Source organism: Symphalangus syndactylus, chromosome 6 (assembly GCF_028878055.3).
Source record: "Symphalangus syndactylus isolate Jambi chromosome 6, NHGRI_mSymSyn1-v2.1_pri, whole genome shotgun sequence".
NCBI classification, from domain to species: Eukaryota; Metazoa; Chordata; class Mammalia; order Primates; family Hylobatidae; genus Symphalangus; species Symphalangus syndactylus.
Window position 1 is genome coordinate 96,206,021 of NC_072428.2, and position 12,388 is coordinate 96,218,408.

At 40.9% G+C, this 12,388-nt stretch overlaps 1 pseudogene; it reads left to right on the forward strand.

The window, feature by feature from the left end:
* The first annotated feature begins 9,036 nt into the window (after nucleotides 1-9,036).
* LOC129485409 (DDB1- and CUL4-associated factor 13-like) lies at nucleotides 9,037-11,733 on the forward strand (annotated as a pseudogene).
* The last annotated feature ends 655 nt before the right edge of the window (nucleotides 11,734-12,388 follow it).

Sequence of the window (12,388 nt, forward strand, 5' to 3'; positions counted from 1 at the left end):
AGAAGGAACTGGCCGTGACTGGCAGAGCCAGTGAGATCTGATTGGGCAACAAGATAATTGTGATTTTTTTTTTAAAATCCTCCCCAAACAAGAGTATTTAAACAATAGCATCTCATTGAAGGCACAACTGTTCAAAATCTGGGAAGAATGTTCAGATGACTGTATCACATTGACTACAACACTGGTCATTTTCTGCTTTGTTCCTCAAATCTGAGGAGAGAGCCAGATGCTCTGGGAACAACATGTTTCAGGTCTACTCTACCAGGGCTATTTGGAAAATAATCCCTGTAATATAAAATGGTTCTGTCTATCTGAGGTAGTATTATTGAGCGCTATCTGTGGTGGTAAAATTATGGCTAAGTTACCTACATAATTTGTCATTGTTTTACTTTCTCTCTGTGGCTTTGAACACATGTGCCAGACTGTGACACTTGGGATTTAGGAATGCTCAGAAGGCCAGAAAGGAAACTATATTTAGGCAACCATATATTAGCTATATTAGGCAACTATATATAGCTATGTTAGGCAACTCATTGGCTAACTATAATTTTTTTTTGTTTTTCTCAATGGGAATACAAAATTTTGGTCATCTTACTGGCAACATGAGACTTTGTAACTCATTCCCAACCAATATTTATCTCCTTTTCTGAAAAGATATTGTTTAATACCAAAAATTCAAAACCTGACTTTTGCTTATAAACACAAATAGGTGTTTTGTTTTCACTAATGAATTCAATAATCATTTTAGAAAAATTTTAAAATAACTAAATTTATTTAAATTGTACAATGGATTGATTCAATAGGCTCAGTAAATTAATCTCAAAATAATTAATCTGAGGCCTCTTAAACTTTTCATTTTAAAACGTATTTTGATTTACAAATGGCAAAGTACAAAGAGTTCTGTATACACTTCACCCAGTTTCACCTAATGTTAACATCTTCTATAACCATCACACATTTGTCAAAACAAAAAAATTAGTATTGATGTATTACTACTGACTAAACTAAAGAATTTTTCAAACTTCATCAGTTGTCCACTAATGTCTTTTTTACTCCCGCAGGATCCAATCCAGGAAACCACGTTTAATGTAATGAGCGTCACAGGTGATCAGAAACTATCTGGGGCCAGTAGTGCAGGCAGTAAGAAGAATTTACCAAGACAGTTGCAGGTAAAGAAAGGCAGATTTATTTGAGAAAGTAGGAAAATGTATTGCAAGGGTGCAACAGGCAGGTCAGCGAAAGAGGAGCTGACTGCAAAGAGACAAAAGCTTGCTAGGGATTTTATAGGATGGCGCTTGTGCTCTGTGCTTGAAGAAGACTTTGTGCAGTACTGGTAACGCTGAGGTTGCAGTGAGCTAACTTGTATTTTTCTGTCAGCCAAGAGTCTGATGATAGCTGGGCACAGGAAGATTGTGAGTGATTTATGCATGAGGGCTATGTGTCCTGGACCATGAAGAAAGGCAGACTTATAGCTTATCTCTCTGCTTTCTCGTTTTGCTTTCCCCTGGTCCTGCCAGCCTGACTCCTTTTCCCGAATTAGGACTCTACCTTTCTTCACACCCTGACACAGCAACGACTAATCTTTGGCATGTGGTTGAAGGTCTCATCTTCCAACTGCTTCTTGCTGACCAGGGGTGTATAGTTGGCCCTACCTAGGATTGTTAGTCGGTCAGGAGGTTATGTGGGCCTAAATCCCTGAGTTGGGACTTAAATTGGGCAGGGTTGCTATAAGACTATGGGGGAACAGCATTTGTAGCCTAAAATTTTGTTCTGCTGCATTCAAAGGAAAGTTATGGAGTTCTCTTAGTAGCTGTTACCTTTGCTGTAGTACTATTTTGGTTTGAAATTGTTGTATCCTAGAAAACACAAAATCAGATGTAGTATTAACAATACAGATGCAAATAAACAAACTAATATGAGCTTTATTATAGGCAGAAGAAGTTGAGCAACCCATGGCCAAATTTAACTGGAGAAGCTTTGAAATAGTTGTGCTAAAAAGGAATCTTGAGGAACTCTGTTTTGAAGGTCCTTTAATATTTTTATGTTCTCTGTTATCTTTTCTAAACTTTCTTCTACCTGACATGAGTTACTGATGTAAAAGCAACAAGTTTTATTTAACAGCATGCAGGTGCCTCCTGCTTTAGCAGGAAGCACGTCCAAAGTGAGTTGGTTCTGCAAAACATACCCTGCCAACGAGTTTAGGGCCTGCCGTTGGGCTTCAATGGCCGTGATTGTAGCTTCCCAAGATTGCTGGACTAGGATGGTGAGATTATGAATACTGCACTTAAGCATGGGTATATCTGCAAACCAAAAGATTGCACTGGCTACAGAATGTCCTAGGTCATTTTTCTCTATGACAGGATTATTACTGGCGAGGATGCCAAATGATGGGAGACAAAGTACTGCTTCTGATGTCCTTTGGAGGGACCAACATAAGAAGGATTTTAAATTTGGAGCTTGGCCAGAGGTTACAAAGTCTGAGGAGTTATATACATGCACTCCAGATATTGCTGCAACTATAGTGTAAGTGCCTCTTCACTTAATAGATAAGGCTAGAAATATGTTAGATCTGTATAAAAAGAAGAACCCAGTTCGTTTTAATGAAACTCCTGAAGAGGAACCTCATAACCAGGCATAGATTCCAGTATGGTTTGCATAAATAGAGGGATCCCATGGTCCCCTGGGATTAAATGTGGATGGGCAGTGACCGAAAAAGTAGTTATCCATGCATAAGGGGGTAAAAATTTGACTTGTGGTGTTATGTGAATGTGGGGCCTGACAGGTATGATTTTTGAATATTAATGGGATAAAAGAAAATTAAGGAAAAGATGTGGATGTATTAGTGAAGTTGAGAAGTCGTCCAGTTTTGACTGCTGTTTCTATGTATTCCATCCTGGCTGCTGAACTATTTATAGGCATAAAGGAATTGTTATAAATCTTTCTGGCATGAACTTTGTTGTTTCCTCACCATAGAGAAAAACTGTGGAGGTACACAGTGAACTTGTTAAGAGTCATTGTATGGCTTCCTTTCTGGTTTGTTTGATTATAGCTGACAGTGTAATTGCAGTGGACTTGTGTGTTAAAGCCCCTGGGAAAGGGCCAGACTCCTTGGAATTTCTAGCCTTATAGGCCATCTCTGGTGCCCTCCCTATTTGCTCGGTCACCGTGGATGATTGGCATGAGGGATCGAATGGCCTAGGTTTACCTCATAAACCTGTATTTTTGGTGTGTACCTGGTGTAGTTGAATCCAGAGTATTGGGCTTGTGTGTTAGCAATTTCTTCTATAGATAGTGGAACTGCTAGGAGTGTAATGTCGTTCTCGAGTGACTGCCCACGTGAGCATATCCAGCGGTTAGTGCTGTGTGTTGTGTTAGCAACCTGAGATATTACTGGTTAGAGTGGGTGCTTGGTGCAGCCATGGAAGCAATAGTTAGCCATGATAGACAGAATAAACACAGAAGAATATTTAAGGAAAATGACAATATACAGTAAACTCAGGGAGACAGGAAAGAAGAAACGCTGTAAAGAGTAAGAAAAAAATCAAACACTTAGTACCTCAGCATATCAATGTTGTGGTATGGGGGCAAATAACATTACTAGGACAAAGATAAAGAAATCTCCCCTGGGCAGTAGTTTTGGAGGTCCCCCTGCAAATAGTAACTATCTCCCTTATAAAAGCATTAATATCAAGAGGGTGAAGCTGCTCAAGAGAGGTAGTTGGATAGTTACTGAGAACTTGCAGTAGAATAAAAGAGTCAGCTTTAAGAATAACGTTTAAGAGCCAGGCACAGTGATTCACACCTGTAATCCCAGCACTTTGGGAGCCCGAGGTGGGCAGATCACCCGAGGTCAGGAGTTCGAAACCAGCCTGGTCAAAATGGTGAAACCCCTTCTCTCTTTTTTTTTATTATTATACTTTAAGTTCTAGGGTACATGTGCACAATGTGCAGGTTTGTTGCATATGTATGCATGTGCCACGATGGTGTGCTGCACCCATTAACTCGTCATTTACATTAGATATATCTCCTAATGCTATCCCTCCCCCCTCCCCCCACCCCACGACAGGCCCCGGTGTGTGATGTTCCCCTTTCTGTGTCCAAGTGTTCTCATTGTTCAATTCCCACCTATGAGTGAGAACATGTGGTGTTTGGTTTTCTATCCTTGTGATAGTTTGCTGAGAATGATGAGGTGAAACCCCTTCTCTACTAAAAAAACTACAGAAATTAGCTGGGCGTGGTGACACACACCTGTATTCCCAGCTTCTTGGGAGGCTGAGGCAGGAAAATCACCTGAACCCGGGAGGCAGAGGTTGCAGTGAGCCAAGATCAGGCCACTGCACTCCAGCCTGGGTGACAGAGTGAGTCTCTGTCTCAAAAAAAAAAAAAAAAAAAGAGAAAAGAAAAAAAAGAGTAAGGTTTAAAGGAGGTGCTGGATTTATTTCCATCAACTTTAAGGGAGATTTAAAAATTCTAGGTTGTTTGGTTTAACAAAACCTCTTTTACCTTTTTTAAAATTTAAATGAGTTTCCAATGTGTACCTTCTAGTTAGACTGTAAATAATGAGTATCATCTCAGCACTAGCAGCTGAGTAACAGCAGATTTAAAGCAGGCAGAAAAAAAGAGAGGAAGATAGACAGCTTTAGAAGACTCTACTTCTCTTTAGTGCAGGTTAACCATTTGAGCTATGAATTTTTTTGTTGTAGTTTTTGCATCAGTTCAAAATATGCACAAAATTATAATAGTGAAAGAGATCTGATCTAGCCCACCTGCCCCTCTTGCCTTTAGCTTGTAAGCTGCCTTAATCATTCCAGGGCTTTTGGGCTGAGTTAATTTTAGAAGACATCTGGGTTATAGTTTAATGATAATAGCCCTTCCCCCAAACTCAAACACGTTTTTAAAGCTAATGAGTGGCCATCAGGCTAGGGGGTGGAGAGGAGCCTTATTTCTGCTAAGGAGTAGACATAGATTGCCAGCCATTCCTGTAGATAATACCACTATTGTAGGTTGGCTTTTTGAGGTATCTTTTCAGGTTTTTTGAATGTCTGACACCCATGACTCTACCTGGACCCACAATGCCACTCCTGTGACCTCACCCAAAAGCGATTCAGTGTGCAGGAGGACAGCTTCCACTCCCTATGATTTCATCTCTACCCCAACCAATCAGCAGCAACCCCAGCCACCCCCACCCCTCCCCTAAACTGCCTTTGAAAAACCCCTAAACTACGATCTTTGGACGAGGCACATGGCATGACTGGCCTCATGTCCGTTAAACTTTTTCTGTACTGTAATGCTGTACTCTTTCTTTGTACAGCAGGCAGGAAAAACTCCTCGGGTGGTTACACATCCAACCCAAAACTCAGGACTCAAACCCCTGTATGGCTCTCATTCTACTGGATGGGCCTGGAGCTCAGACGTTTCTCTTATACAAGGAATGAATCTCTGGGTTAGCCACTCCTGTATTCCCTCACTGAGAACACACATTCAGGTGCGTCTGTCATACAGGGCCATTCTAAGGGTATGCTCAAGTTATTCCTCTCAGGGGCATTTACCCTACACTTTGACAAGAGGTTTAACCTTTCTAAGTTTCCATTTTCTCATCCCCATTTTGCAGACAGGAAATGAGAGTTGTAGTGGGATTTAAATTTTATAATCATAAGAGATCATTTAGAAGAGTGCCTGGTACAGACTAAGAACTGAGGAAATGTTACCCGTTCTTGCCCTGTGTTCCAGAAACAGTGGAGTGGGTGCATCAATCTTCTGATTGGGTCAGTAAGAAGCAGCTAAGACTTAGTGTTACAACAAAAGTCATTTAAGGAAATCAGACTTTGGCTAGAGCGAATTAGAGTTGTAAGGAAGAATGTTCCATCGATAAAATGAAAGAAATATGAAATGAGAATATAATTCTTGAAAGCAAATAAAATGCACTTTTTCATTACTGAAAACTATGTGGGGCAGAGGTCATGCTAAACCTCCCTGTGTGGGTCTACTTTTAGTCTATTTGTGTCATCACCATTTCAAGCTTAGCTCACATTTAAGCAATGAATATACAGGGAAAGTCCTCTAATTTGTAGAGGTTAATTTTATTTTTATTTTTATATTTTTGAGACAGAGTCTCACTCTGTCACCCAGGCTGGAGTGCAGTGGCCCAATCTCGGCTCACTGCAACCTCTGCCTCCCGGGTTCAAGCGATTCTTGTGCCTCAGCCTCAAAAGTAGCTGGGATTACAGGTGCCCGCCACCATGCCCAGCTAATTTTTATATTTTTAGTAGAGATGGGGTTTCACCATGCTGGCCAGGCTAGTCTCAAACTCCTGGCCTCAAGTGATCCACCCGCCTCGTCCTCCCAAAGTGCTGGGATTACCAGCATGAGCCACCATGCTGGCCAAGGTTATTTTTATAATAATCATTACAAGTACTGTAATTAAGTTTCTAAAAAAAGGCTTATTGTGTAATAACTATTTTATAATAACATAGCTTGGCCTTTGAATAGTGCTTTGCCTTTTTCAGAGAACTTTCAGGGTCATTTTTTTATGTGACCTTTGAGTTACAGGATGGTGTAGGAATTATAATCCACATTTTGCTAATGCAGAAGCTGAAGTTCAGAGGGAAGAAAGTGTATCAGAAAAGGCTTCCTAGGGGAAGTGACACAGCACTGTAGCTTGAGAGATGTGTAGGTGATTCCTCAAGTAGATGGGGGCTGGGGAGTTTTCAGCAGAGGTGCTGCAGAGGGTAGGGCATAGTGATAGAGGAGGGGGAGTTCTATAGTGGGACCAAATACTTTGATATATCTGATGCTTTGGGTTAGGGGAGCAGTGTAGAGTCAGGGCTTTGTATATCAGGCTAGGAGTTTGGACTTTATTCTCTGCCGGGGAGGTGCTTTCAGGCAAAGGAGAGTAATATGATCAGATTTCAGTTTAGGAAGATCACTATGTCAGTAGTGTAGAAGCTGAACTGGCAAGATGTTTAGGTGATAGGTTCAAGCTAGCTGATATTTTCTAAACCTATTGGTCATGAGGTCTCAGTTCCTGGGTATGGTGGCAATGAGCAAGTGTAGACAGCCAGATTGGCACTAGCAGCATAAACTGCTTGTGAAAAAAGCGCAGCATTTAGACACGGAAACCACTGGCTCCTGTCCTGGATTTGTCAGATCTACAAATTTTCCTGGAGCATTTGCCATTTAATTTCCTTTGGCTTACCTCATCTGTGTAATGAGGGTATTTGTATGGCACCAGCTTTGCATATGTTAACATTGATGAAATACTTCAAATAAAACAAATCAGAACTTGGGAATGAAGACAGATATGAAGATGCCACAGGCTGGTCCCAAAATCATAGCCAAGGATGGGTGGAGGGCTTAGCAGGTTGCCTGTGCTATATAAGCAGGGTTGATAAGAGGTTTTAAGATCCAGTTTTGAGCAGCCTCTATCATAAATAATTATTCAAAGGACTTCCATGTTTTATTGTCTCCCTGAAGAGCAGAGTACCCACAAAGATTTATGCAGAGTTTTCAAGTTTTGCATTGTATTATAGCCACCACTCTCTCTTGAAATCAGGTGGGAAGCAAAACAAAATGTCCACTAGTTCTGAATGAATAGTGTATTTATCCTATTTGCAGTTGCACAGAGAACTGACTTCCTACGAAGGAGAAAACAGTTGATAGATCTTCTGAGACAATAAACTGGGTGAACGAGGGGCTTTGTTTTAAGCGTGCTAGACAGAATTTTTCCAGGATCTGAACTTCCTGTACCTAGGGTGGGAAGCCCAGAGAAATACACAGTAGTCCTTCCCTCCTAATTCTAACCCTGCAGAATTTGTGTCAGAACCACCGAGATCAGATTCTGAGTGACATCATAGCATTTTATTAGGAGAGAACAGATCACTGAAGATGACCACTTTCAATGTTAGCTAGTCATATACCCAAGATGTCTATAATCTTATCAACAACAGAAATCAATCTTCTAACATGTTGCAAAGAGGGGAAAGAAAGAAATGCCTGAGTGGAGGCTGGCCAGGAAAATTCTAATGCTGATGAATTGACGGCAATGGAAGTTTGTATATCATTTCTCTAGCAGGCATAGGAAGGTACTTTACACAGTAGATGGGTTTCTAGAAAGTTAACTATTTTTATTTATTTATTTATTTATTTTTGAATCTCATTCTGTCGCCCAGGTTGGAGTGCAGTGGCACAATCTCAGCTCACTGCAACCTCTGCCTCCCAGGTTCAAGCGATTCTCCTGCCTCAGCCTCCCAAGTAGCTGGGACTACAGGCATGCGCCACTGCACCCAACTAATTTTTGTATTTTTGGTAGAGATGGGGTTTCGCCATTTTGGCCAGGCCAGTCTCGAACTCCTGACCTCAGGTGATCCATCCACCTCAGCCTCCCAAAGTGCTGGTAGAAACTTAACTATAACTGTAATTTTTTCAAATGGAATTTTCTTTTAAATACACTTTAGGAGTTGGTCATTTAAAGTAATTTTTTGGAGAATCTGCTTGTGAACATTCTTTTTTTTTTTTGAGAGAGTCTCATTCTGTTGCCCAAACTGGAGTGCAATGGCGTGATCTTGGCTCACTGCAACCTCGACCTGCCAGGTTCAAGCGATTTTCCTGCCTCAGCCTCCTGAGTAGCTGGGATTACAGGTGCATGCCACCAGGCCTGGCTAATTTTTGTATTTTTAGTAGAGATGGGGTTTCACTATGTTTGTCAGGCTGGTCTCAAATTCATGACCTCGGGTGATCCATCCACCTCAGCCTCCCAAAGTGTTGGGATTACAGGCGTGAGCCACCACACTCAGCCTGCTTGTGAACATTGTTTATGTTTCATGGGCTTGTATTTTTTATACCTTCCACCCATTCGAATTTTTTAAAGTGATAAACATTTGTCATTAATTGTCTTACAAGCTCAATAAATTGATCTTTGCTTTCTGAAGCAATTTGTTATTGTTGCTATTTTCCTTGAGGGAAAAGCAAGGTTTCTGTGTTTGTATTTAAACCCCTCTGCTTTCTTATTTTTCTTTGTTGATTTTTTCCTCTCCTAGTATGACCAATGGTGAGAAGCCTGAGTTTATTGACTTTGACTAGGAATTTACTGACTTTGACTTTGTAATCAAGGCAGGTGACCACCTTTTTGATGAGGCCTGAGAGAATAAGAAAAGTCCCAATCACTCCACCACCCACCTACAGAAATATATATACACCGCATGCCACTGTCACACTGACCCTGAAGTGCCATCATAATACATTCTCTATCTTAGGCTAACGGCTTCATGTTCTAAAATACAAATACCCTGGAGAATTATTGGATTAAATGGTCTATTACAGCATAATGCTTTAATGAGAAATTATCTGAATATGTTTCTCCTGGCAGTAAAAAATAAAATAATGGGAGTTTTAATGGGGGTATAGCAAGAAAGAGATAGTCTTGGAATCTGGGCACCATCCCAGGAAGACAGACTTAACTAAAGGGAAAAGTTCTAGGCTGCCAAGGAGCTATAAAAGGGATACTGAATGCCTGGGAAGTATGATGGAGAAGCTGCTCAGTATTGAAAAAAAGGAAAATGCAAAGCAGAGCTAAGGCAAACTTGGATTTATGATACAAGTTAGCTTAGGGAAGACTGAACTCTTAGTATCTTTAATTTCATTGTTTGCCAATCATTTGAGAAGAAAAGCCTGAACATTTCATACATTCCTTGTAGTATTTACTGATCACTCATATGTACTGGACACTTTGTTAAGTGCTGATCATACAAAGTAGAACAAGATATTCTTGTCCTCAAAGAGTTTATATTTTAAAGGGAGAGATAGGGCTGGATGCAGTGGCTCATGCCTGTAATCCCGACACTTTGGAAGGCCAAGGCAGGTGGATTGCTTGAGCTCTGTAGTTTGAGACCAGCCTGGGCAACATGGTGAAACCCCATCTCTACAAAAAATACAAAAATTAGTTGGGCGTGGTGGCCTGAGCTTGTAGTCCTAGCTACTTGGGAGGCTGAGGTGGGAGGATGGCTTGAGCCCAGGAGGCGGAGGTTGCAGTGAGCCAAAATCACACCACTGCACTCCAGCCTGCATGACAGACCCAGGCCCTGTCTCAATAAAATAAAATAAAGCGAAAGATAGGACAAAAACTGTATATATTTTCAAGTTGTGATAAGTGCAGTGAAGAACACAAAACATGTGCTTTTTATATTTTTTTTTTGTTTTCTGCTTTACAATTAGATTGCCCTGCAAAATCTATGGTAAAACAGAGATAAATTGGTAAGGGCTGCAGTCTTCATAATCTACATAAAAACTATGATTGCCTCAGGTCCTATAGGAGGAAATTTCTGGGGATAATCCTGTGACACTCTCAGTACTCTTTGAAATTCTGTAGAGCGAAGGAAGAGCTTGTGGAGTCTGGCAGGAAGAGCAACCAAGGTGAAGGTGAAGATGTTGAGCTGGAATCCGGACAACTATGTCCGCAAAACCAAGTTGGACTTACAGATTGTTCCAAGAAACTATGATCCTACCTTACATCCTTTTGAAGTCCTGCAAGAACGTGTAAGAGTTTTAAGTGCTGCCAAACTGGAAGGAGTATTTGCAAAACCATGCCTGGCTTGGCTGGATGGTCACGAGATGGAGTCAGTTGCTTGGCAAAGCATCCAGAGAGCCTGGCTACTGTCCTTTCTGGGGGATGTGATGGAGCAGTTAGAATTTGGAACCTGACTCAACTGAAATGTATCCATATAATACAAGCACATGAAGGTTTTGTACGAGGAATACATACTCACTTTTGTGGGACTTCTTTTTTCACTGTTGGTGATGACAAAACTGTGAAGCAGTGGAAAATGGATGGTCCAGGCTATGAAGAGGAGGAAGAGCCATTACATACAATATTAGGAAAGACAGTGTATACTGGGATTGATCATCACTGGAAAGAAGCTGTGGACAGCAAGTAGACATTTGGGATGAACAGATAACTAATCCTATATGTTCAATGACCTGGAGATTTGACAGTATAAGTAGTGGTAAATTTAATGCAATTGAGACATTTATCTTGGGAAGTTGCGCTTCTGACGGGACTACAGTACTGTATGATATGAGGCAAGCTACTCCTCTGAAAAAGGTTATGTTAGATATGAGAACAAATACGATCTATTGAAACCCTATGGAAGCTTTCATTTTTATGGCAGCAAATGATGATTATAACTTATTTACTTTTGATATGCGTGCACTCATGTAATGGTCCATATGGATCATGTATCTGCAGTGCTTGATGTGGATTACTCTCCCACTGGGAAAGAGTTTGTGTCTGCTAGTTTCGATAAATCTATTTGAATCTTTCCTGTAGACAAAAGTCAAAGCAGGGAGGTATATCACACAAAGTGAAAGCAACATGTTATCTGTATAAAATGGACTTCTGACAGCAAGTATATTATGTATGGATCTGATGAAATGAACAGTTACCTGTGGAAAGCTAATGCTTCTGAAAAATCGGGTATGCTTACATCACAAGAAAAAGCCAAGTATTATAACCAGAAACTGAAGGAGAGATTTCAGTGTCATCCTCATATACAACCGATAGCTCGTCATTGACATCTACCAAATTCTGTCTGCAGCCCAATTCAGGAACAGTGTCTCATGAAAGAAGCTTGTTGACGAAAGGAAGTGAATCACATTAAACACAGCAAGCCTGGATCTGTGCCAATTGTGTCAGAGAAGAAGAAACACATAGTGGCAGTTGTAAATATTTGGTATTCCTAACAATCTTGATGTATAATTACTTGTTACTTTTGATTTGAGAACTCTACAAATAGAAGTGCTGGGACTAGATTAATTGTAAACATTTCAGTTATATATGTAGAGCTTTATTGTTGCTCCTTTTAGCTACCCTGATAAATGATTCCTAAAGGTGGCCTAGTTGATAAGACTGTGTTTTATCCTTAATCTGTGTTCTTCTTTCATTGAAGGATACAGTATTTGCAACTAACTCATTTTTTCCTGTTTTTTTTTTTTTTTTTTTGAGAGAGAGTCTTGCTCTGTCGCCTGAGCTGGAGTGCAGTGGCACAATCTCGGCTCACTGCAACCTCCGCCTCCCAGGTTCAAGCAATTCTCCTGCCTCAGCCTCCCTAGTAGCTGGGACTACAAGTGCTAATTTTTGTGTTTTTAGTAGAGACAGGGTTTCACCATGTTCGTCAGGCTGGTCTTGAACTCCTGACCTCGTTATCCTCCTGCCTTGTCCTCCCAAACTGCTGGGATTACAGGTATGAGCTACTGCACCCAGCCATTTTTTCCTGCCTTTTTTTTTTTGGAGATGGTGTCTCACTCTTGTTGCCCAGGCTGGAGCGCAATGGTGCAATCTTGGCTCACTGCAACGTCCACCTCTTGGGTTCAGGCAATTCTCCTGCCTTAGCCTCCT